General features: G+C 49.3%; 1 pseudogene across 1 annotated transcript in view; it reads left to right on the top strand.

Moving 5' to 3' along the window:
* The first annotated feature begins 7,165 nt into the window (after positions 1-7,165).
* The window catches only part of LOC147734738 (aldo-keto reductase family 1 member B1-like), a 236,662-nt pseudogene continuing 218,012 nt past the window's right edge, over positions 7,166-25,815 (top strand). Inside the window, exon 1 of the transcript XR_015307537.1 lies at positions 7,166-7,316. The product of XR_015307537.1 is annotated as an aldo-keto reductase family 1 member B1-like (transcript). The remainder of the gene's footprint in view (positions 7,317-25,815) is intronic.

The following is a 25,815-nucleotide window of genomic DNA, read 5'->3' as shown; positions in this document are numbered from 1 at the left end:
CCGTTTTAGAGACTTTCTGCTAAACCTGGCCCACGATGTCCCCCTGGCGGGACACCTGGGTCAAGATAAAACCTACAATCGTCTGGTGACCCACTTCTTCTGGCCCAAAATGAGGAACGATGTACACCAGCATTGCCGATCTTGCCCCACATGCCAAGCCAGTGGAAAGAGCGGCCGCAAACTAAAAGCCCCCCTGCAACCGTTTCCCGTGGTCGCCACCCCGTTCGAGAGGGTCGGGATCGACATCGTGGGGCCCCTGGACCCGCGTACAAAACAAGGCCATCGATTCATCCTGGTGCTAGTGGACCACGCCACCCGCTACCCCGAGGCTGTTCCCCTGCGAACTGTGACAGCCCCGGTAGTCGGCCGGGCCCTAATGGGGATCTTCTCCCGTGTGGGCTTCCCCCGAGAAGTCGTCAGCGACAGAGGCACGAACTTTATTTCTAAATATATGAAGTCCCTCTGGCAACAATGCGGGGTTACCTACCGATTCACGACCCCCTATCACCCTCAAGGAAACGGACTCGTTGAGCGGTTCAACCGCACGCTAAAAGGGATGATCGGGGGGTTGGAAGAGCCCCTCCGTCGCCAGTGGGATGTGCTGCTGCCATGCCTCCTCTTCGCATATCGAGAGGTCCCCCAGAAGTCCTTGGGCTTCAGCCCGTTTGAACTGCTGTATGGACACCCAGTACGGGGGCCGCTCAGCCTCGTCAAGGAAGGCTGGGAGCTGCCCCCTCTCAAGAACCCACCAGATGTCTTCCGGTACCTCCTAACCCTCCGCAACCAGACCCGGCGGTTCAGAGAGCTGGCAAAAGCCAACCTAGAGGCCAGCCAAGAGGACATGAAAAAGTGGTATGACCGGAATGCCTCCTCCATCGAATTTGAACCTGGGCAACAGGTATGGGTGATGTCCCCCACCGAACCCTGCGCCCTGCAAGACAAGTGGACGGGGCCCTTCAAAGTAGTCGAGCGCAAGGGTCCTGCCACCTATCTCATCAACATGGAATCTTCCCGGAACCCCCTCCGGGTCCTCCACGCTAACAGACTGAAACCCCACTTTGTGCGTTCCGAACTCAGCCTCCTGATGGCCACAGACAATGGGGCTGAAGAAGACTCCGAGCCCCTCCCTGACTTCCTACGGACTCGGGAGAAAGACGGCTCCGTGGACGGGGTCCGACTCTCAGAGGCCCTCACCCAAGAGCAACGCCAGGAGTGTCGGGCCCTCCTATCACAGTTCGCCAACCTGTTCTCCCTCACCCCCGGTGTCACTTCCTGGTGTGTGCACGATGTGGACACGGGGGACAGTCCCCCTATCCGCCACCGGGCCTACCGCGTGCCAGATCGGGTACGAGCCTGCGTCCAGGAAGAGGTAGCAAAAATGCTCACGCTCGGGGTCATCGAGCCCTCAGACAGCCCCTGGGCCAGCCCTGTAGTACTGGTCCCCAAAGCGGCCGCACCAGGCACCACACCGGAACTCCGGTTCTGCGTTGACTACCGGGGCTTGAATGCGGTCACCCGAACAGACGCACATCCCATCCCCCGGGCAGATGAACTGATTGACCGCCTGGGAGCTGCCCGCTACCTCAGTATTTTCGACCTGACGGCGGGCTACTGGCAAATCGGCCTCACACCCCGGGCCCAAGAACGTTCTGCCTTTTCCACCCCCGATGGCCATTACCATTTCAAAGTCATGCCCTTCGGCATGAAGAATGCCCCCGCAACATTTCAGCGGCTCGTCAATCAGGTCCTGGCGGGGCTCGAAGGGTTCAGCGCTGCCTACCTAGACGACATCGCTGTATACAGCCACCAGTGGCCCGAGCACCTCCACCACCTCCGAGCCGTGTTACAAGCCCTTCAGCAGGCTGGCCTCACGATCAAGGCCAGCAAATGTCAAATTGGTCAAGGGTCTGTAACCTACCTCGGACACCAGGTGGGAAGCGGCCTGGTGGCCCCTCTGCAGCTCAAAATTGCCGCCATCCAGTCCTGGCAGCCCCCCATCACCCAGACCGAGGTACGAGCCTTCCTGGGCCTCACGGGCTATTACCGAAGGTTTGTGAAAGACTATGGTACTATAGTGGGGCCCCTCACAGAACTTACGTCCAAAAATCAACCCAAGAAAGTCAACTGGACCGCCGATTGTCAAACAGCATTCGAGCAATTGAAAACCGCCATGTGTTCCGCCCCTGTGCTCCAGGCCCCCGACTACAGCAGGGAGTTCGTCGTCCAGACGGATGCCTCCGACCATGGCATTGGGGCAGTCCTGTCTCAAGTAAACACCGAGGGCCTTGATCAGCCAGTGGCCTTCATCAGCAGACGACTCCTACCACGAGAACAACGCTGGAGCACCATAGAGAGGGAGGCCTTCGCAGTGGTATGGGCCCTCAAGAAGCTCCGGCCCTACCTCTTTGGCACACACTTTCGGGTACAGACCGACCACCGACCCCTGCAGTGGCTGATGCAGATGCGGGGAGAAAACCCGAAGTTACTACGTTGGTCCATCTCCCTACAAGGGATGGACTTCACCGTTGAACACCGGCCTGGGCCAGATCACGCCAACGCAGATGGCCTGTCCCGGTTTTTCCGCCTCGACGAGGAGAGTCCCCAAGAGGATGGGTAACTCTCCCCGCCTTCAGCTGGGGGGGACGCATGTTGGACAGGCCACATGAAGGGCCGCTCTCCCCCGGCCCGACCAGGCCCGAGCCCGGTCACACAAGTACCACCCACCACCATTGCACACCCTCCGTCCCCTCAGGGACCTCTGCCTTCGAACATATCGACCTCGTGGGCCCGATCCACTGCTGGCCCACGCGCCCTCCGGGACGCCATCTTGGACACTCCACCACGAGGCCGCCTGGCCCCCGATCGACCTCAACCCTGGGCCTAGCCAGGCCTCAGACATCCCGGCACCACCATCCACCCAGGAGGTGAGCGGGCTACTTGGTAAGTCAATGGGAGAAAGAGGTGTCGATGGCTCTCCCCCGCCAAGTGCCGCTCGGCCATCGCCTCCTCGGGCGCTGGCTCCACCCCCCTGCTGGGTGTCGGGACACCCTCATCCCGGACCTCCCGACCTCCAGGTGCGAGGGTCCGGACATCAAAGAACATCAGCCCTATAACTGGGGCAGCCCAGAGCAGGAGGGCAGTTGTATCTTGGAGTCGAGAGACGCAAAGAAGAACTCATCCTTGACGGACTACTGGCGCTGCCATAGCTCTGCCTCGTGCACCTTCGTCTTGCCTGCCGGCGCTGCCGCAACCTTCGTAACCTTCCAAATCCTTCATCGTCGTCGGGACCTGCTGGCGTGGCCGCGGACCGTTTGCAACCATCATCTCATCGGGACCTGCTGGCTCCGCCGCGGACCGTCGTTTCCTTCGTCCATCTCGGGACCTGCTGGCTCCGCCGCGGCCCGATCATCTAGAACGCCGAGCTCGAGGATTGAGAGCTATTTCCACTTTTTGGTAACAAGACTGTCCCGCTACCCTTTTCCCAAACCAGAGACCAGAATCGAGGGGACCCCTGAGTCCAGACCTCCTTGTACAAATCCATCGTACTTAAAGAATTGCCTATAAAGTATCGTTGAACCTTACCCTTGTGTGGTGTCCGTCTGTGGGGGGGGAAGTTACTTGTCTGTACGATCGCTGGAGACGGCTCTCCCCGGAGACCTCTCCCCTTATCCTCGGCCGACCCTCCCGGTCCGTCTAACAGGTTTCATATGGTGGCTGTGTCTATCAGACACCGCCAGCCATATTACAATGGGCTTAAACAGATGCCTTTCCGTGGCGGCAATGCGGTCTTCACTTCGGGGGCCCCCTGCCGGCCCCCATGGTGAAGGGGTGGGTGGGGGGTGCACATGGGGGGCACCCCCCTGCATTTGCATACACAATGCGACAGGCACCCCGCGGTGCCTGCCGCTTTGTGTATGCAAATGCATACATGCATTTTTAGCATTGTGGTGGGCAGTGCACAGAGCACCGCCTGCCACAATGTTAAAAATGCATGATGCGCCCGCCACTGTGGCAGGTCCATCCTAATATGCAGTGCGGGACCGCCGCTCAGCTCCCGGGTGGTCCCGATTTCGGCGAGGGTGGAAGGTGGGCAAAGTCTGCCCGCCATCCTAATGAGCCCCTATGTTCCTATCCATTAGTGCAGGAATAATGTGCTATATACAAAAAAAGTTTTAAAAATTGCAAAGTATCATGCACTCTATATAGTACCCAATCAGTATTGTTAAAATGTTAGCCCAATCAGTATTTCTGAAATGTAAGCTAGAACAAGCAGGAGATAATGCTCCCTGATCCTTGTAAATGGGTGAGAAGGGTGTTGCCACTGTATTTTAATAGTCAACAGCCACTCGCCTCTGATAACGCCATCCAGCGTTAATTAAAATACAGTGGCAACACCCTTCCCACCCGTTTATTGCAATTAGTGCAATTAGGGACTAGCGGGCACATGCATCATTGTCAATTGCATTCACAAACGGTGCGAATCGCAATTTTCGGCCATTTGCGAATGCAATTGACATAATTGGGATGCATCATGTTTTTCGCAATTTTAGAAATCGCAATCATGTTGCGATTTCTAAAATTGCGATTGCATTTAAGAAATCGCAATATGAGACTTCTTAAATGTAATGCATGAACATTTTCAATTTGTGAATTCGCAAATAGGGAGAGGTAAATTACCATGAAGTTGACCTTCATGGTAATTTGCGAAAACTTTCAAAAATGCACAAAAGTGCATTTTTGAAAGTTTCATTTTACACACACACATGCCCTTGGGGCATGTGTGTGTGAAAAATGTACTTAAAGTTATATTTCAGGGGTGCAGAGGGGGGGTCCTTTGGACCCCCCCCTGAACCATTGAAATTGCATTTTGAATTTGCGATTCGCAAATTGCTAATCGCAAATTGAAAATGACTTCCCATTCATTCCTATGGGCCTCTAGGCCCATAGGAATCAATGGGAAGGGATTCCTTAATTGCGATTCGCAAATTGTGAATCGCAATTAAGGAAATTTAAGAAATCGCAAAAAATTGCGATTTTTTGGTGCATGGCCGTTTGCAATTTCTTAATTGCGATTCCTTAGTTTTCGCAATTAAGAAATCGCAAATGGCAACAATGATGTATGTGGCCGTATGTTTACAACGTTTTCCGGGGCAGCTTTTACCTTCTGGTCTAGTCCTAAAATATGAATCATAAAAACACCAGCAGGGTTGTTGTGGTCTTTTTTTCCGGATGTTCCATATCACTCTTCACCATCCCAAATTTAGGGCCAAACATATCTATACTACTATTATAAAGGAAGAACTTTGAGCCTTTGAGGCGGGTAAACTCGTGAACCACAGCGCCAATCCACACACCCGATACATCGTTGTATTCCTCAGGATGTGCAGATGGACATAGGCTATATAAATAAAAAATAAATACGTTATTTAAAAAATATACGTTAAAAAAAAATAGTCTCTTCAAAGTAGCGCTGGCCGCGACGTGCGTGCTTACATCAGGGGCGGCGTACACGAGCGCGAGGAGCGGCGGAGATCAGCGCGGGGAGGAGCGGCGGAGATCAGCGCAGGGAGGAGCAGTGACGAGGAGCGGCAGAGACCAGCGCAGGGAGGAGCAGTGACGAGCGGAGGAGAAGCGGACATCAGCGGGGGACAGGTGGTGAGGATCGGCGGGCAGGCAGTGAGGAGCGGCGGCGGGGAGGAGCGGTGAGCGGCGGATGAGGTAGGGCGCCAAGTAAGCAGTGAGCAAAGCAAACGTGAGGGAGGAGCGGCGGCGGAGAGGAGCGGTGAGCGAGCCACAGGTACCAAACGGAAAAAGAAACGTGTGCAGGTTACAAAAGCGTACAAAGTGGAGCGGTCAGCTGAAAGCTAAAATGACAATCGGGAGAAGGTAGCAGACGGGGCATTACAGGAGGAAAAAGTGACGTGGGCAGTGATGTGGGCATGTACCAAACAGGGCATTACAGGAGGAAAAAGAAACATGTGCAGGTTACAAAAGCGTACAAAGTGGAGCGGTCAGCTTAAAGCTAAAATTTCAATCGGGAAAAGGTACCAAACGGGGCATTACAGGAGGAAAAAGTGACGTGGGCAGCTTACAAAAGCGTACAAAGTAAACATAGAGGCATAATACTGTACAACGTCAGGGCGGGCGGGGGCCCTGAGCCATGATTGCTCTCGGACAACGTCGGGACGGGCTGCTAGTGTGCTTATAAAGTAGGCACCAAAGCATACCCAGCATTGACTACTGCATAATTGTATGTTACAACGTCATGCAATGATACAGTAGTGAACCCCATTCAAGGAGCGTGGAGATGGGGTGATCAACCAAGATTTTCCTTGAGAGTTCGTGAATGCCTCCAACTTGTGAGTTGGTGACCTTTCACAAACTCCTAGCACCTTTTACCATCCTTTCCCACTTTGGAATGTGTTCAAGATTTGCCACAGCAAAGCCCTGGAATAAATCCGTTCCCAGGGTCAGAGAGGAACGGAACACCCCAAACTTTTGTGGAGGGGGTTTCTATACCGAGAAAAGTATTTTCACCATCTATAAAAAAAGGAAAACTGCAAATCGATCCTTCCCATATTGTACTTGCAATATGCATTATGGAAATGGAACTTCCAGAAATATTAAACCACGAAAATGTCACATAACATTGCCAGTGGTGTGCCTGGAAACTTGCTTTCCAAGCCAATGTTTGTGAATCCCAAAAAGTAGTAAGTCTGCAGCACTCGTTCACAGGAGTACTTCGAGGGGTTGCAGGTTTACTAGAATCTTTATAAATCAATCACTATAAAACTTTAAGTTCCTGATCCAAAAAAATAACAAGCTACACATATTCGTGTCTCTCATGAGAATGTACACTTTAACATATTTAAGGCGTATTTACATTAGGATTAGGAGAAACACATACAACTCTGCAGTAGAAGAGTTGACTTAGGGCCCTAGGGCACAGCTACTAATCTAAAAGTGCATTTTGGTGGGTGGGGCGAGGGTCACAACTCAAACAACCACTACATCCCTCGAAGCTATGCCGCTGAGTGATGGCACCACTGGGTAACAAATCATGCAGTTTTCTGGTTTGCTCGGTCCACAGCGTTCTGGCCAATCAAAAGCCTCGAAATCACAGAGCAGAGAGCTTTGAGGTGTGCAGCCCGCTACTAAGAGCCTGTAGAGCTCGCGCTTCCTGAATCTCACGCGCACCTTTCTAACAGACGTTCGACTCCAGAAGAGCTGCCTCGCGACCTCCAGCAGTCATGGCCACCTGCGTGAAGCTGAACACCGGGGCTCTCGTGCCAGCGCTGGGGCTGGGCACGTGGAAGGTAAAGACTGGCTAACAAGTATTTTTGCATGGATCAGGCAGCTCACACGGTGTGGAGGTGGGAACACTAGCACAAAAGGGTTCCAGCACAGCTGGTTTTCACTCATACATTTTCCGTAGGCCTAGACAAAGCTTCTGACTGTCCCATATTGAGTTCTGATGGTGCAAATGCCTTGTGGACCCGGCCCAATCGTTTAATTAAAAAAACTGCTCTGGATAGAAAACTCCACTAAAAAATGGCAGCATCAATATTTGGTGCTGCAGGTGTAGTGACACCCGGGGACAGAGCCCCGAGAGGCCCATTGGAACCTGATAATTGCGGTACTTTACTACAAAAGCAGTCAAGGGGGGCGGGGGCAATTTCATAGTGTGCATCAGGGCCCTGGCATCCTTGCCCCTTACTGCAGTGAAAAGTGCCCTGCCACAAAGTCTCGAGTGGAATGGACACAGAATAGTTTAGGTGACACGGACGCAGTCTCCCTGTAGCTTCTGCTATTACTGCTTTTGGCTATGTTTTGAGTAAGTTGCTTTTGTGTCCTTCACTTCACACAATGCTCTGGGCTTTTGAGGGTCAGCTTGCCATAACATGCCTACCGCTTGTGTGACGCTGTTGTTGTAAACAAAAAGGGTTTGGACCCCGCCCTGTTGCTTGCAATTTGTTGGCTTGAGTGGTATTCTTCATTATAGCCTCGTAACTGGTTACTGCAGGCCTAACATAATTTCCGTTCGTCTGTATGGAGCAGGGACCAAGCACTGATTGCTTACTCCTAATCAGTGCCAGCCTGCCTATCCAGAGGTGACTGAGGTACATTTTGTTCTTTTTAACTTGCAATGCCCTGCAAACCGAAAGCGTGTGACTGGCAAAAACATGACTAGCAGGGTAAACAAAATTACTACGTTTTATTTTCTATAGTTAACTTTCCTTTTCTTGGCAATTCTTTTTCTCACTTTTCACTCATGTTTTGTTTTGTTTTTGTGGTGGGCGCAGTTCTCAATATGATGATTATCTTGTTCTATACATTGCAAAGCGACATTCTTTCTTTCGAATGTGTAATTATCAAATGTATGCAGTACAGTACACCGCAATCCACCCCCCTCCAATCCAATCCGCCCCACTCCAATCCAGGCCCACTAACCTCGCCTCACTCCACACCAATTTACTAAATCTAATCTCCCCACTCAATCTGATCCACCTCAATCCACTCCAATCCTCCCCACTGCCCCACTCAGTCCAAAACAATCTGCCGACTCCAATTCAAAACTATCTGCCTTATTTTACCAAAACAATCTGCCCCACTCCAAACCAAAACAATCTGCCCACTCCAATCCAAAACAATATGACCCACTTCAACCTACCCTCTCCAATCTGAAACAATCTCCCCCACTTCAAACTGCTCCATTCCAATCCAAAAGGACCTGTTCCCCTCCAGTATGCCCTACTCCAAACCGAAACAATCTGCCCTACTCCAATATTCCACATTCTAATTCAAAACAATCTGCCCCACTCTAATCCAAAGCAATTTGCCCCACTCTAATCCAAAGCAATTTTACCTACTCCAATTCATGCTCTACTCCAATCCAAAACAATCTTCTCCACTTCAGTACAAAATAATCTTGCCCACTTCAATAAATGCCCAAGTCCAATCTAACCAATGGGCTCCACTCCAACACAAAATACTCAACACCACTACAGGCCAAAACAACCTGCCCCACTCCAATCTGCCCCACGTCAATCCAAAACAATCTGGACCACTCCAATCTGCCCCAATCCAATCCACTCCAATCTGCCCAACTTCAGAGTGGCTCACTGGTTAGAGGTGGCAGACCCGGAAGCAGAGAGCGGCCCGAGACCAGGGTTCAATTCCCAACACAGCAGGGTTGTGGACCAGGGTCAGCGGACTTGATAACTCTCACCTCGGTGCCTACTCTAACCAGTGATCACACTCAGCAACTCTGGGCATTAGCTTGCCTCATCTCTACAACGGCCCCCTACATTCGTCGGGGATGCCTGGTTTCACCTTGGAGATACCCAGTAGGGACCATTTCAAAGAGATAAAAAAGGGGGTGGTAATGGACGGAGCATCTGAATCAATCAAACACTCACACCCAGTCAAAAGATCTGGGTTTAATCCATCACCGTTCTTTAGCCCACTCTGCCACCCCAGTTCAGACATGGCTATATGCAAATCAGTCTGACCCTGTGCCTCATGGGAACAGTCCAGCCCGAATTGCCAAGCCATATCTTCCCTGGACCGGAAACAAGCTTCCGAAGACCGGTTCCTGGCATTCCAGCCGTCTTCAGCCCGGCTTGCTTGAATCCAGTGGCAAAGTGAGCAAGGGACTCACGTCTGAGCATACCCTGCCACACATAAGGCGGCCAAAAGTGGTACAAAAGGGGGTGGTGATGGACGGAGCATCTGAATCAATCAAACACTCACACCCAGTCAAAAGATCTCGGTTTAATCCATCACCGTTCTTTAGCCCACTCTGCCACCCCAGTTCAGACATGCCTATATGCAAATCAGTCTGACCCTGTGCCTCATGGGAACAGTCCAGCCAGTACTGCCAAGCCATGTCTTCCCTGGACTGGAAACAAGCTTCCAAGGACCGGTTTCTGGCATTCCAGCTGTCTTCAGCCCGGCTTGCTTGAATCCAGTGGCAAAGTGAGCAAGGGACTCACGTCTGAGGATACCCTGCCACACTTATGGCAGCCAAAAGTGGTACAAAAGGGGGTGGTGATGGACGGAGCATCTGAATCAATCAAACACTCACACCCAGTCAAAAGATCTGGGTTTAATCCATCACCGTTCTTTAGCCCACTCTGCCACCCCAGTTCAGACATGGCTATATGCAAATCAGTCTGACCCTGTGCCTCATGGGAACAGTCCAGCCCGAACTGCCAAGCCATGTCTTCCCTGGACCGGAAACAAGCTTCCGAGGACCGGTTTCTGGCATTCCAGCCGTCTTCAGCCCGGCTTGCTTGAATCCAGTGGCAAAGTGAGCAAGGGACTCACGTCTGAGCATACCATGCCACACTTAAGGCGGCCAAAAGTGGTACAAAAGGGGGTAGTGATGGACGGAGCATCTGAATCAATCAAATACTCACACCCAGTCAAAAGATCTGGGTTTAATCCATCACCGTTCTTTAGCCCACTCTGCCACCCCAGTTCAGACATGGCTATATGCAAATCAGTCTGACCCTGTGCCTCATGGGAACAGTGCAGCCCGAACTGCCAAGCCATTTGTCACCCGAGTGGGACGGGTATGCTCAGACGTGAGTCCTGTGCTCTCCATGCCACTGGAATCAAGCTATCCAAGCTGATGAGGGCTGAAAGCCCGAAACTGGTCCTTGGATGCTTGTTTCCAGTCCAGGGAGGACTTGGCTTGGCAGTTCGGGCAGGACTGTTCCCATGGGGCACAGGGTCAAGACTGATTTGCATATGGCTGGGTTAAAACTGGAAAGGCATGGTGAGCAAAAAAACAATGTATTTAGGCCCAGATCTCTGTACTGGGGTGAATGTATGACATTGTTCTGCATTCTGTCCATCACCTGTTATTTTTGCATTTCACAGGGATAGCCAGGACGGGTTCCCCAGCGGTCTACAGCGCCACGACGCCTCAGGGCAGCAGTGCGCTTTACAAGACACATACATTTACATTTACCTTTACATTTACAATCTGTCCTACTCTAATCTGAAGCAACCTTCCCCAAAAGAACATGCCAAACTCCAATCTAAAACAATTTGCACCACTCCAATCTGCCCCACTCCAATCTAAAACAATCGGCCCCACTTCAATCTCCTCACTCAAATCTACCCTGATCCAATCCAAAGCAATCTGTCCCACTCCAACCCAAACTTATCTCTTCCTATACAATCTGCCCCACTCCAGTCCAGAACAATCTGCCCATTGACAATCCAAAACAATCTGCACATCTCCAATCTCCCCCACACCAATCCAAAACAATGCACCCCACTCCAATCAGCCCCACTCCAATCCAAAGTAGTCTGCCCCGCCCCAACCCAAAAAAATCTTTCCCACTCCAATCAAAAACAATATGCCCCACTCCAATCCTAAACAAACTACATAAACTCCAATCCAATAAAATGTGCCCCACTCTAAACCGAATCAATCTGCTCCACCACAAATCCAAAACAATCTTCCCCACTCTAATCCAATCCAATCCACCCACTCCAAACCAATCTGCCCACTCCAATCCAATGCACCCTGCTCCACTCCAATTCACCTCATCTCACCCCAATCCAATCCATCTCACCCCAATCCAATCCACCCCACTCCTACCCAAACCACCCAACTCCATACCAATTCACCCCACTCCAAACCACCCCACTCCAATCCAATCCACCTCACACCAATCCAATCCACCCAAATCCATCCCAATCCAACATATCCCACACCAATCCAAATTACCCCACACCAATCCACCTCACACAAATCCAACCCAAGGAATCCACCCAAGTTCAATCCACCACAATCCACCCTACTCTAATCTAATCCTCCCCTCTCCAGCCTCATCCACCCCACTCCAGTTCAACCCACCCCACTCCAGTCCAGTCTATCTCAATCCAATCCAATCCCCCATTCCAGTCCAACCCACCCTTCTCACATCCAACCCACCCCACCCCACCCCATCCCACTCCATTCTACCCTAATCCATTCCAAATCACCCCACTCCAATCTAATCCAACCTATTTCAATCCAATTACCCCTCTCCAATCAAGTCCAAATGAATCCACCAACTGAAATCCATTCCATCCCATTTCAATCCACATCTCTCCACTCCATCCCACTCCAATCTATTCCATCGTAATCCATCCCTGGCCAATCCAATCCACCCTCTCCAGTCCAATCCAGCCTCCCCAGTCTAACCCACCTCATTCCAATCCCCACCACTCCAGTCCAATCCACCCCATTCCAGTCCAACTCACCCTACTCCAATCACCCCTCTCAAAACCACCCCACTCAAATCCAATCCAACCCATTCAAATCCAATCACCTCACTCCAATCCAGTCTAAACCAATCCACCCACTGAAGTCCATTCCACCCCATTCCAAACCACCCCAAACAATCCAATCCACCCAACCCAATCAACCCACCCTACTCTAATCCATTCTACTCCAATCTAATCCTTCTTAATCGAACCCAGGCCAATCCACTTCAGTCCACCTTAATTTACCCCACTCTAATCCAATCCACCCCACTCCAATCCAGTCAAATATAACCCACCCCAGTCCAAACTACCCCATTCAACTCCAGGCCAACCCAACCCACTTTAGTCTAATCCACCTCAATTCAGCCCAGTCCATTCAAATTCAGTCCACTCTACCTCAATCCACTCCATGTCAATCCAATCCAATTCACCACTACTCCAATCCACCCCACTTTATTCCACTCCAATCTAGCCCACCTCAACCCAATCCACACCACTGCAGTCCACCCCACTCCAGCATACCATCTAATACACTCAGATGTAATTTATTGGATGGCAATCTTCTTCACATGGTGTGGACCTGTCCATCCCTGGCCACCGGTTGGCAGCATGTAAAGACCAAATTATTGGCATGTACAGGATGAACGGTATAGCAGACACATGAGAGACGTTCATCCTAGGCCTGCTCCACAGGAGGGAAGGCAGATGGTCACTTCACCCTTCATTGATTTAGGGCTACTGACGGCCAAGGGTTTAATTATCAGGAGATGGAAGTTGCCTGAACCTCACCATATGTTAGCCTGGAACTGATCGCTTTTGGTATGGGCTCAAACTTAAGCAATGTCCTGCATAACGAAGACACTCTGGGACTGCGCAAGATCCAAATTTCTGCCAACTGGTACTCCGTACTACATTATTTCCATATTGAACAACATTCAAACTCTGACCACTCCACCACCCAGATGGGGTAGAAACACCAGACACAGCTCTTCAAACTAACATGTAGCAAACATGTGCGAAGGACGGTGTCATCATGCTGACCCCTCACATAGTCAAGGTCCTATTGGGTTACCCGAAGGTTAATATGCATGCTACTACATCCTTTCAGAGAGTGGGGAGGGGCAGGGTGGGCTGGAGTTATTCCCCCAGTTTTTTCTCCTCAACCTTCACCCTTCTAATGATTACAACTGCTGATAACCTCACTGCCAGTCTCCGCCCACAGCTACCAAGCATGATTTAAGCCTCTGCCATTACGTCTGCTAAAGTGTTTTCTGGGTCAGTGAGGGTCAAGAGGATATCGCCCGCATATAACATAACCTTGTGTTCTCTCTCACCTATTTGGCTGCCCGCTATGTGAGGGCTGTTCCGACTTCGCTCCATGAAGGGCTCCATGTGGAACACAAAGAGCAGGGGAGATAGGGGACAGCCATGCCTAGTTCCCTGCATGATGGAAAATGAAGTTGACATCACGTCATACTCTAGCCCAGGGGGCGAACTAACACAAATGGACCCAACTGTGGAACCGTGGGCCAATGCCCATGTTCTCTAGGACAATATGTAAATAGGGCCAATGCACTCAATCAAATGCTTTTTTGACATCGATCAATAACAGGGGGCTAGTACATGTGAATGCTGTATCTTATCCAAGAGGTGGCACAGTCGTTTCGTGTCACGCTACATCCTTGCTCCAGGATAGACACGGCCTGGTCAGGATCAACCAAACCCTGAACGTAGGGGGCCGGCCTTTGGGCCAGAACACTTGTGAAAATCTTTGCATCTATGTTTAAAATGGAGATTGGGTGGTAGGATGAGCAGCATCAGGGGTCTTTGCCTGCTTTGGAGATCACATTAGTGGCTGGGCACATGGATTCTGGCAGCTCACCCGTTACATTAAATGAGTTAAACATCTGTGCTAAAACAGGAGCCAACTGTATGCTGAAAGCCTTATAGAATTCAGCGCTTTAGCCATCTGGGCCTGATACCTTCTTATGCTGCAGTTTTTGGCTTGGACCTTCTGCAGTCGTATATCTACATCCAGATCAGTGAACGTACCAACGGTGGCCATGGAGGAGGGCGTCTGGGATATTCTAAACAAGGCATATTCTGCCCTCCCCTGTCCAATGCACGCAATTGTTTCCATGCAGCTGTCAATTGGCATCGGAGTGTCACCGAACTAGACCGTGCGTGACGGAACTCTAATTCCTTAGGTTGTGACTCCAACTGGTGTCGTTTGGCCCCCCTCTCTCTATGCATCCCATGACAAGAGCAATAAAGTGGCCTCTGATCATGACATTCAATGTCTCCCACAATGTGGAAACAGAAATGTCAGGCGTGCAGTTGGCTTTCAAGAAGGCGGTTATGGCCGTCAGGGTGTCTGTTCGTATCTGGTCATAGGTGAGGAGCTTTATGTTAAGTCGCCAACCAGGAGGAGTCATTGAACGTCCTCTGGGGTTAAACAGTAGGACAATGGGGAAGTGGTGAGAGAGAGCTGACCCTCCAATGTCCACTGAGACTGTGTCTCGAGTCCCACTTGTGGATGTGTAGAAATAGTCAATACGTGCATACGTCTGGTGAGCAGCCAAGAAGAAAGTGTAGTCCAAAGATGTGGGGTGCTAATGCTTCTATATATTTGTTAGTCCCACTTCTCCCGACCTTTTTCTAGTGACTAGTGTGAGTCCCCCAACCTAGCCCACCCTCAGAGTAGACCTGTCACTCTGTGTGTCCATTACGATATTGAAGTCTCCACCCACCACCAGTTCCTTGTCTGTTGAGGTCAGTAGTCTCTAAATAAAGCTTCCTGAAGTTCATTGGGTGCATAGACTGTAGCTACAGTGTACCTGGTTCCCTGTATTAAGACATGCAATGTTAAGAGTCTGCCCAGGATCTCCACTTAGACCTGCTCCACACACCCTGGAAAATGGGTAACAAACAGATTCACCACTCAAGCCTTTTTAGACACCCCTTATGAGAAATCTTAGTAATCAATCAGCGAAATCGTAGCCGTCGCCAGTCACTCTGAAGCAAATGGGTTTCCTGCAACATACAAATGTCACATTAAGTATCCTTAAGGAAGGAGAGAAGAGCCAATCTCTTAGCAGGTGCATTAAGGCCCTGGACATGTCATGCCTCAATAGACCCTTCGGTCTATTGAGGCATGCAATCTGATGTGCCCTAGGTTCAACCTGGTGTCCAAGGGCAGCAGAGCTTTTTCAAGCACGGTCCCCCGAGAATGGAATTTTCTTCCAGTAAAACTGAGGAAAGAAACTGAGAGAAGTTGGCCTGATTTGTGATGCTCACTAGTTCTAGTGATCACCTTGTACCATGCCAAACAACACTTATGATGATTGGTTGTAAGTCAACCTTATAGACCAGCTATCCTAGTAGCGTGGACAAAGCAGTCTTAGGCTACACTCTGTAAAGGCATGTGAAGCAAGCTGTTTTACCATACACAATCCCCTTGAATACCAAATGAAAGGACACCACACAGATATATATTGAAAATATATATATATTTATTTACTACAAAATCCCCTATACTCTTTATGAGCACAGAAGCAAATGCGTTAAAACAAAACACAGTTTAAATATACAAAAGTTGCCCAATATGGATGAGCCCTAGGGGCCACCTAAACCATATACTAAAATAGTGGTATAAGAACCACCTAGAAGTAGGCCTAAGGCCTTGGGAATCGCTGGAGCTGTTCGGGACTAACAGTGATGAAGTCGGGAAAGGCCTGCGGGACTCGGGTGCAGTGCGGAAAGTGCACGCATATACCAATGTTAAGTCAATGGTGCGTAAAAGTTACAAAGTTAGTTATTAAGGAACCTTCCGAGTGACCTAGCGGAGTGAAACTTTAGACACAGACACTAGAGGTGTGTACCAGTGTAGGAACACTGGCGTTGCTGAGTTACCTCAGCCACAGGAAGCGGGTGCACAGGTTACGAAGTAGTGTCGGGTTTCGTCACGCAGGTCGATGGTGCTTGGAGCTGAAGATGCTGCAGGCGGCTCGATGTGAAGAGTTCCGGTGGATCCAAGGGTGGATCTGAAGTGGTGAAGACCTGAAAGCAGAGGTGGCAATGTTCAAAGTCACTAGCCAGTGACTACCGTGGAACCAGGTTGGAACCAGGCGATGTCGGGTGCAAACAGGTGATGAGGTGTAGCTTCCCTCTGTAGCCACGTGGACACGAAGAGGTCGAGGATGTCCAGGCATCGGACACAAGCTTTTTCACAAAGGCTCTAGCTGATGGCAGTGTCGGCAACTTGATCGGAGCAAACAGGCCTTGGCTAATGCAAGCCATGCAGGAATTGAAAAAGGCTTATCACTCGGACCAGCAAGTTCAGAGCGGGTGCTCCTTTTTACAGGAGCGAGGACAAATCTAGAGCAACCAGACCTGCAGTGTAGATTGTAGGTTTCATCGCCAAGATGGCCGCTGACCACGTGGCAAGTGGCCGGGATGGCATGTCGAATGGCACAATGCAAAAGGGCCCCACGTAGATCGTGGAGATGCTGGGGGGCTGATCTTTGGTCCGAGAACTGCTCGGTTGTGGGGCTTCTAAATCCCCAAAGCACAGCATCAAGGGTGCCTCGGGTGCTGCGCAGTCAGCTTTTTGGGGGTCTTCCAAGTGGTCCGGTCCCACGTCTCTCGGTGCCTCCACGGGTCCCTTCTTTGCAAGGACTGTGGATCGGGCGGTGAGAAGTCTGGGAGTCTGGGTCTCGTCAGGCTGTGGGCTCGGGCTCCGGCAGGAGGCGGCGGCAAAGCAGACCTCGAGTTGCTGGATGGTGCCTGTGTTCACAGGGTGGCCACTCCTAGGCCACAAAGGAGATGCTCTTCAGTCTTCTGTGCAGCAGAATGTCGAAGTCCGGCGTCTTCTTAATTTTAAGTTGATTTCAGGATGATCTGAGGTACCCTGGCACTGCTCCCACTCTTATTCCCAATCTGAGGGGTGGATCACCTGCTAGGTCCCTCCTCTGGGTGGGACCAGGAAGGGGGGCGATTACACCCCCTTTCCTTTGTCCAGCTCCTCGCCAGGCCTGGGTCTGGAAAGTCCCAGGACCGGTTTGGACTGACTTATGCACGAGGACACCTTGTGTGCCCCGGGCATGTCTGATTCTATTCAGCCCTGTCCTACCCAATACACAAAATCCTGTCTGGAGTGGTGCTCGCACCTCCCAAGGCAGGAAACCCTTTGTCCAAGCCTCCCTCGCTGGAATGACTCCCAGCAGCAGGAGGTCAGACTTGTGTCTGTGGTGGCAGCATCCATTTTGTGATGCTGAGGCTCTGGTTAACTTTAACGGGGGTTCAGGTTATGTACATGTCGTGTCCCTCTAGAAGGGTGGAATGATATCCCCGTCGACAGAACTGTCGAGGAGATAGTATTCCAAATCATATGACACCTTACTCGACATGTTTTGATAAAGCCAAACCAAAGTTAGCATATAACCGCGAGGATTATAATGCACTTAAGAGTATATGGTATGGCAATATCCCGGAACAGCTAAGGGAGTTGTTCCCGACAGCTGCAGACAGGCTCAGCTTATGCTAAAGCACCATCTCACATGAAACCACGCACTCTGCCCCCAGGATTGCAGGGGCCTTCCATAGGAAAGGCCTATAGGTTAACATGTGTCCAGTTAAGGTTAGATATAGGGATACTATATCTAAGTAAGAGGTGATTACACCAACTTACCCCAGCTGAGTGATCAGCTAGTTGTTTCAAAATATGGAGGCCAGGCCAGGGGTGGCACAATACATGCTGCAGCCCCTGGTAGGCCTTGGCTACACCTATGCCCTGGGTACCTATGGTTCACTGTTACAGGGGCCTATAAGGTGAGCCAGTTCCAATTGTGGATGCACCTAAGGTACATGGAGTCCATTTTAAGGAGAGAGCAATCAGCCTGGGGCCCTGAATAGCAGGATCCCAGGCCAACTATGTCAAAAACCAGCTAAACACCAGGCAAAAAGTTTGGGGGTAACCATAGTCAGATATCCACCTTCCTACAGAAACTAATCTTCTTATCTTCAGAAAGAATCTGAAGACGGTGCTCTTCGTGGAAGCATGGGGGCCACTGTAGTGGGTGGTTTGGTGTTCCTACCGGTGTTGTGTGTCCACTGTTAGCACTTAGATACCTCTGGGTGATAAGGCGCTTTATAAAAATATAATAACATAACATACATAACATAAGTATAGATCAGGGGTCTCCAACCGGTCGATCGCGAGCTACCGGTAGCTCGCCGAGACCCTGTGAGTAGTTCGTGACACTTGCTGCTCAATTTAGTAACCCTTTGGTGTTGTTTGGGCTTTTTAGGCTTTTTTCAGGCTGCGATTCCCGACCTAACCCAAACCAGCAGCTCTGATTGGCTTAGAGTTAGCTGGGGCGGGTTGGGCCGAAGAGGATGACGTTCCTCTTCTACGTGGAGATCAGCCCCCTTCCTTTTCCTCCATAGCACCGCGCTGTTCATTGATAGAATCACGACCGCGAAAGGTGCTAGTGTGGAGCAGAAGCAGGCATGGCAGAGCAGACCATCTGGTTTCGAGGTCATACAAGCAGTATAGAACTGCCGGGACCCGCGCCATCTGCTGATTACACCAGTGCAGCCTGCCACCTTATCGATCATCAGCAGCAGGCAAGACGTGAGAGCACACCTTGGGGCCTGGATCCACAACACTTATGCGGGTAAAAGTAAATTTTACATACAACGCTAGAATACTTACAGCTTCTTTCCATGTGCGTGCCTAATAAACACCTTAGTTTTGCCCTGGTTTTGCAGTTAACCTCTGGCAGTGCTACTGTACAGCATGCGAGAAAATGTCCCACAACATCTTATTCCACTACAGATGCTGCAATTATCACAGCGTGACACCAATTAAAGTCCCTTCACATCATTAGTGCGATCTCCCAGCCAGGTGGACGCCTCTTCTGTGCCTGCCAGGTCTAAGGAGGCAGGTCTACAGTCAGTTATCTGTAAAGGGAGGCAGAGGCCCCGGGGTGCCCGGGGACAGACGGAACAGTTGTTCCTGCAGCGCAGCTGAAAGAGGCCTGCTGTACGTGCACTAGGTGTAGGGGCAAGGGCAAAGTCAAAGGGCACAATCTTAAATGATGAATAAATTCCTGCTCACAGACTACACAGTAACATTCTAAAATAAAATTCATTTTGTGTTGTGTTTTAGAGCGTTTTACTTTCCCACTACTAGCAGTTTCTTTTCACTTAAACAAAGGACACCAATTCAAAGCTTCTCTTTTTTTTAACGTTGTGCATGAAACAGAATGACTACACATCATGCCAATGTGTACTGTATCATCGTGCACACTTTTAGAGTAACATAGCTCGTTGATGGCACCTCGTTGAATCCTGTGACAGCTCTCATGATGCGCCATGCCACATCTTCAAGAAAGCATATTAAATTCGAAGCAATTTTTTCATGGTGTGCAGCTTGAAAAGAGCATTGAAGTTATGGAACCGGGCACACACTGATTGATATTCAATTCCAGACATCTGTAAACATCCATGTCAGAGCGTCTTGATAAGTGTGCTTGAATGAGCAGGACTGCTCTTGAAGCCCTGGTATCAGAAATGAAAGGCGAGCGTGAGACTTCAGTGAAGCAATGTGAAAGCAATAATTATCTTTTGGTGTCTGCCACCAAGTCCCTAACCGCCCCCAAATGAGTGGCGCCCTACAAAGTGAAGGGGCACCCTGTGGCCTGGTGTGGTGTCATAAATCACACAGTCCTAGAGCTGGACCTGCGTTGGTTGCATTCATGCATGACCAACAAGGAATTAACAGAAGAGTCCAGCATCTGATCGCTCAGGCGTGTGACAGCTGTATGTATCGAGTCTCAAAATAACAGAGCCCTCTACATAGGTCAGGAGGTGAAAAAGGGAGCCAGTAGCTCCGGTGTGTCAATCCCTGGGCTTTCAATAGTTCAGGTGTGCAATAGTAGCCCATTACTCAGGCCCCCCCATGTCCTCTCTTGCCCTTTGTGTACTAAAACCGGCTTGCCCAAACTCAATTAATCTGTCAGCATGGGTGGACCACATCACCTCTGTAGTGCCTCGGGGTTACAGTAGTAGTGACTATTTCAGGCAGGCCTCCAATTAAGTTGCAAGGAGTGAGTTCACAACATATGCATACAACTGTATGCCCCCTGCCTTTCCCACCCTGGCACCACGCTTTTCATTGTGCTCAATAACTGCTTGTGTATGTGGTACAAGTTGTATTGAACGGCCAGAGCACCTGCCTTTTCAGCCTGTCACCTTTATATTTGATCGGAGAAGCAGATAAGATGGTATCTACAATGGGTTATATCACAGAGTTGACATGATTGGGTAAAAATAGTAGTTTTTAAATTTAAACAAACTTTTCCTCACTTATAATGCCCTGACAACACTGCCAGGAGCCAGAAAAGTATGTCTGTTTATAATATGCACTTTGTATATGGCCACAATTATTAAATGTGCACCATTATTGACTATTAAACCATATGTACATGGTGGGACTGACGCCATTTGATAGGACTGCACTTGAGAGGTCATTGGGGTGGGAATGTCCTACAGGTGAACCAGGCCCTACCCGCAGAGCTAGCCTGACAGATCAGTGAATTGGTTGTTTTTTGAGCTGTTTATGGGCCAATATTTTTGGCTGGTGGGCTGTGCCAATGCTTGTTTGGCTATTTGTGGGCTGATTTAATGGGCTGGTGGGCTGGTTTTTATTGTTAATTTTTCTGATATTGCCAAACATTGCGTGCTACAAGCACAAATAGGCTATTCTTCATACCTTGAAAAACATCTCCTACTATTCAAAATGTCTTTGCATTACAGTTTAAAACCTAATTTGCAAATGGTGCCCACTTTTTAGCTATTAGATTTGGTGTGGGGGGTCACTCGGACAAATGCGCGAGTTGCTTGGGGTTTAGTAGCTCACAACAATTTTCACGAACCAGAAGTAGCTCTTACTACACAAAAGGTTGGAGACCCCTGGTATAGATAGTACCATTGAGACACATGTTGTGTGGTATTAAGCTACACCTTAGTAGCAGCAGCGTGCCAGGCCTTCTAGGGGGAGTGTGCAGGGTTATCATGAATAAAGGGGTGGGGGAGGAGAGAGAGGGGAAATGGAAAAACACAGGTGGACATATTGACAGTGGCCACACCGGCACAACCTCAAAAATATCCAGCTTCACCAAGGGGGGGCACAAAACCCGGGGGCAGCCCACGCACCTTCAAATACTAAATGTAAATTTACAGGCTTCCTGACTTTGTCACATAGTGCAGGACCCTCTTGCAGCTTCACAGAAGCCTCTACTGGGCGTAGATAGGGTGTCCACTTCAGGTGGCCCCATATGTTACCTTCCGCCGCCGGGGCCCAAGAAGGCAAGGGTGATGCACTCAGCTCCCCTGCACAGGTGCAGCCACCAACAGAAGACCACAGTGAGAAGTAGGCGCTCCACCAAAAGGCCACAGAAGGTCACAAGTACTGGCCTGCACTTCACGCCCTCGGTGAGTTAGCAGCAAGCATCCTTGTGGTCACGGCCACCAGCATGAGCGACCATGTCTCCCTCCAAGGCACTCTGCGGCCTGGCCAACTCCACTGTGCTGCTGTGTGTGGCGTTCAGTCCCTCACAGGCCACGCCTGCAACTCCGAGGACCCTCCACACCAGGGACAGGCAACAGCTGGGAGGAGCAGACCACGACATTCCGACTGCAATACGGGCTCTGGCCCTTAGTGATGGCAGCGCAGAACAGTCTGGAAGGGCACATGGTCTGGGAGCAGGCCACAACTGCAACCCCACTTCTCAAGAATCCTAGACTGCAGCAATGCACCGCCGCCACCCCCCCCTCCCCCCAGCCCTCCGTCAGTTCTTATACTTGTTCGGAGGGCACTGCCTGCCAAGAAGCCAAGGTCACAGGACAGACGGACCAGAGGCAGTACTCCGTCACCCCGCTCCAGACCACCGATCTCTCTCAGGCACAGCCCCCTTGTTGCACCAGGGTGCTTGCAGCTGCAAACGGTGAAGGCTCAATCTCCTTCATCCGTCATAACACTCCCAGAAGGGCGGCACATATGTCCCATAAGTGGATGGGGATGGATGCGGCCAGACTTGCTGCAAATTCCCTTTGTGATACAAATAGAGACAGATTTTCATCAAAATTCTGTGCCTCACTGCGTCTGGTATAAATAGGAGAAATATTTCTACTACTCTTGATTCTACATTATGCAGCCTTACTTGGACCAGTATGCCACGAGACAGTGGGCTCATCTGAATAGTTTTGGGGTAATACTTCAGACCAGAGTTTACAAACAATAGACTTATAAAAGGACGTATCACTGCCCTTCAGTTGCACATTATGTGTACCTCTACTTTTTTAATCATGCAACTTACAGGCACACAACGTTTTTTTAAGACAACCTTGCACAGATTAGGAATGGCTACTTGGAGAATCGACTCATGAATTGTGACGAGTTCATGCCCACATCCTATGCTCTCTCTGACTAGCACTTTAATGCTTGAGAAGTCTAGACCACATGAACTGCTGAAATAGTTTCTCCCTGTGGCTCTTCTACAATGTTTCAAAGACATCAACAGATTTCAAACAGCACATATAAGGACTTATCTCTTGGGTACTCTTTATCAATACAAAGATGACTCAACATTGGTGGATTCTCTTTGAATATTTGAGGATCATCCCCCTTACGTAGCAAAGCCTTGAAGAAGTTACGAATGTAATAAACACACATTTCGGCTGTCATGTCTCTATTTCAGTGCTATTCTGTTTTTCCAGTATCAAGAACTGGACCTTGAAAAAATAACTGTATAAACATGACATTTTTTTGAAAACAAAAAATTCTTATATGAATATATATACAGAATGTATAGACTAAATGTTACACTGATTATTACATTTGAGAGAACACAGAACAAATCCAAATATTGTCATATCCTGTGATTTGAGCGATCGATAGAATACATAGATCTTGTGTTTCAATTTAAAAAAAATCAATGTTGTTGAGTGCCGGGGTACATCTGTCTGTCTAATGTCCCACAAGTGGATGGGGGTGGATGCTGCTGCAAGAATCATCCTCTGCGGCTGCTGCAGCGCAGGGCCTGTAAGTCTGGCAGAGCTTTCAGAGATGCAACTTACTCTGTTGCCATCTTGGACATGCCCCAGAGGTAACACTTTACAGGTCTTTATATTAGCAGTGCTCTATACTCTTTAGTTTCAGTGACATGCATGTACAATCAAGAATATAGTTGCATGACCCCCGTCAGTGTTTCCAAGGAACACTCCGTAGAATTTCATAGAACGGTGTCAGGTTTAAGTTAATTTTTTTATACAGACTCGCTGCAAATTCCCTTTGTGATACTTCACACCTAAGGGTCATTCCATGGGAAGTGCATGAGTGTTTCTGTACATTCACCCATGGACTGTGACCCAAATGCATATCAACAAAAAATTGTAGACAGATTTTTATCAACATTCCGTGCCTCACTGCATCCATACTAATATAATAAAGAGAGAGCCCAAACCTTTGAGGTGGGTAATCTCAGGAACCAGAGCACCAATCACAACACCCAATACAGCGTAGGAAAGGGCAGTTGCAGCAGAAGGACATAGGCTATGCAGACGCCCACAATATTCATTTAAAAGGTAAAAGAACCGTGCCAGCAAAGTAGTCCCTTGTGGGCGTGTCTGCGTTGTGCTGTGGGCGTGTGCTGCGGGCTTGACAAACGCTGGGGGCGTGTGGTACGTTCCGCCCTTCATGCCATGTCTCATATCGTGTGCTAATCCCACCCTGCTCCTTTTAAATACCCCTGCACCCCATAATCATAACCCACCCTTACTCCTTAAAAAATCCCAACACCCTTAAACACTAACCCATCTTAACCCTATAAATATACCCTGTATTCCAAAACCCAAACCTATCCCAAAACCCTAAAAAATACCCCTGTACCCCAAAACCCAAACCTAGCCCTGAACCCTATAAATACCCCTGTACCTCAAAACCCAAACCTACCCCTGAACCCTAAAAATACCCCTGTACCCCAAAACCCAAACCTAGTCCTGAACCCTAAAAATACCACTGTACCCCAAAACCCAAACCTACCCCTGAACCCTAAAATACCCCTATACCCCAAAACACAAACCTAGCTCTGAACCCTTAAAATACACCTGTACCCCAAAACGCAAACCTACCCTTGAACACTAAAAATACCCCTATACCCCAAAATCCAAAAATAGCCCTGAACCATAAAAATAACCTTGTACCCCAAAACCCAAACCTACCCCTGAACCCTAAAATACCCCTGTACCCCAAAACCCAAACCTAGCCCTGAACCCTTAAAATACCCCTGTACCCCAAAACCCAAAACTAGCCCTGAACCCTAAAAATACCCCTGTACCTTAAAACCCACACCTATACCTAAACCCTAAAACTACCCCTGTACCCCATAACCCAAATCTATATCTGAACCCTTAAAATACCCAATCACCCCAAAACATATACCTCAGTACCCCAAAACATATACCCCTATACCCATACTTACCTTATCCAAACATTAAAAAAAGCATGCTTTTACCATTCATGTATTTACAACAAATTTCGTTGTAAATGTATGCGTGGTAAAAGCATATAAAATGTAAAGCCATGCATTATAATGGGATTGCGGAGTCATGGTACTTTCGTAATGAAAGTATGCGGAGTGATGGTATGCGGAAAGAAAATTACGGAATAATGGGTGTTTACACTCCCCGGTAAATACATTGGTGACACGGCGGCCCACATCTCCAGCAACATACTCATATTTTTTCACCACCCATTTGAAAAATGCACAGGTCTCTCTCATTGATGGCCAGCACCGACATACACTTGTAGACACACCTCCCGCCACAAGTTCTAGAAATGCGAACTTTAGAGCTGGGGAGCTACGTTCGAATCCCGGCATCAGCTCAACATCCTGTGATTCCAGGCAAATCGCTTAGTCTCCCCGTGCCTACCACAAATGAATGAGTTCTTCTGTAATGTAAATTGTGCTCATGCCATGTTGTCGAGTTTGCGCTATATAATATTGCAAGGAAAAATAAAGTAGGGAAACTCGAGTTCACACACTACTGAACGCGTACTCTTAAGTGCATCAGCAGGGCACTGTGAATCGGAGCGTTTTACAGGCCTGTCACAGATAAGAAATCCTCCAAAACAATACACTACTGGCCGGCAGCAATTCATACCCGGACAACGTCGGGACGGGCTGCTAGTCTGGTATAAATAGGAGAAATATTTATACTACACTTTATTCTACATTATGCAGCACACATACAAAAAGAAAACTGTCTTAACGCATACTTTTTGTGCAGGAAGCAACTTTGCTTGCTTCTCTGTGTTACGTCAACTCTTTGCAAATCTGGGCTGAATACTTCTTAAAGTTCACTGCTGGGAGGGTCATTTAGTATAGTTTGTATCTCACATTAATACAATTTGCTGTAACTAAGAAGAGGGCAGAATTGTTGATGCACTCTGCTCCAAAGGTAGGTATGTGAGCCTTTTGTCTG

The sequence above is a fragment of the Lissotriton vulgaris genome, chromosome 1_2 (genome assembly GCF_964263255.1).
Source record: "Lissotriton vulgaris chromosome 1_2, aLisVul1.2, whole genome shotgun sequence".
NCBI classification, from domain to species: Eukaryota; Metazoa; Chordata; class Amphibia; order Caudata; family Salamandridae; genus Lissotriton; species Lissotriton vulgaris.
Note: the sequence above shows the minus strand (reverse complement) of the source record. Positions and strands in the feature narration are given on the sequence as shown.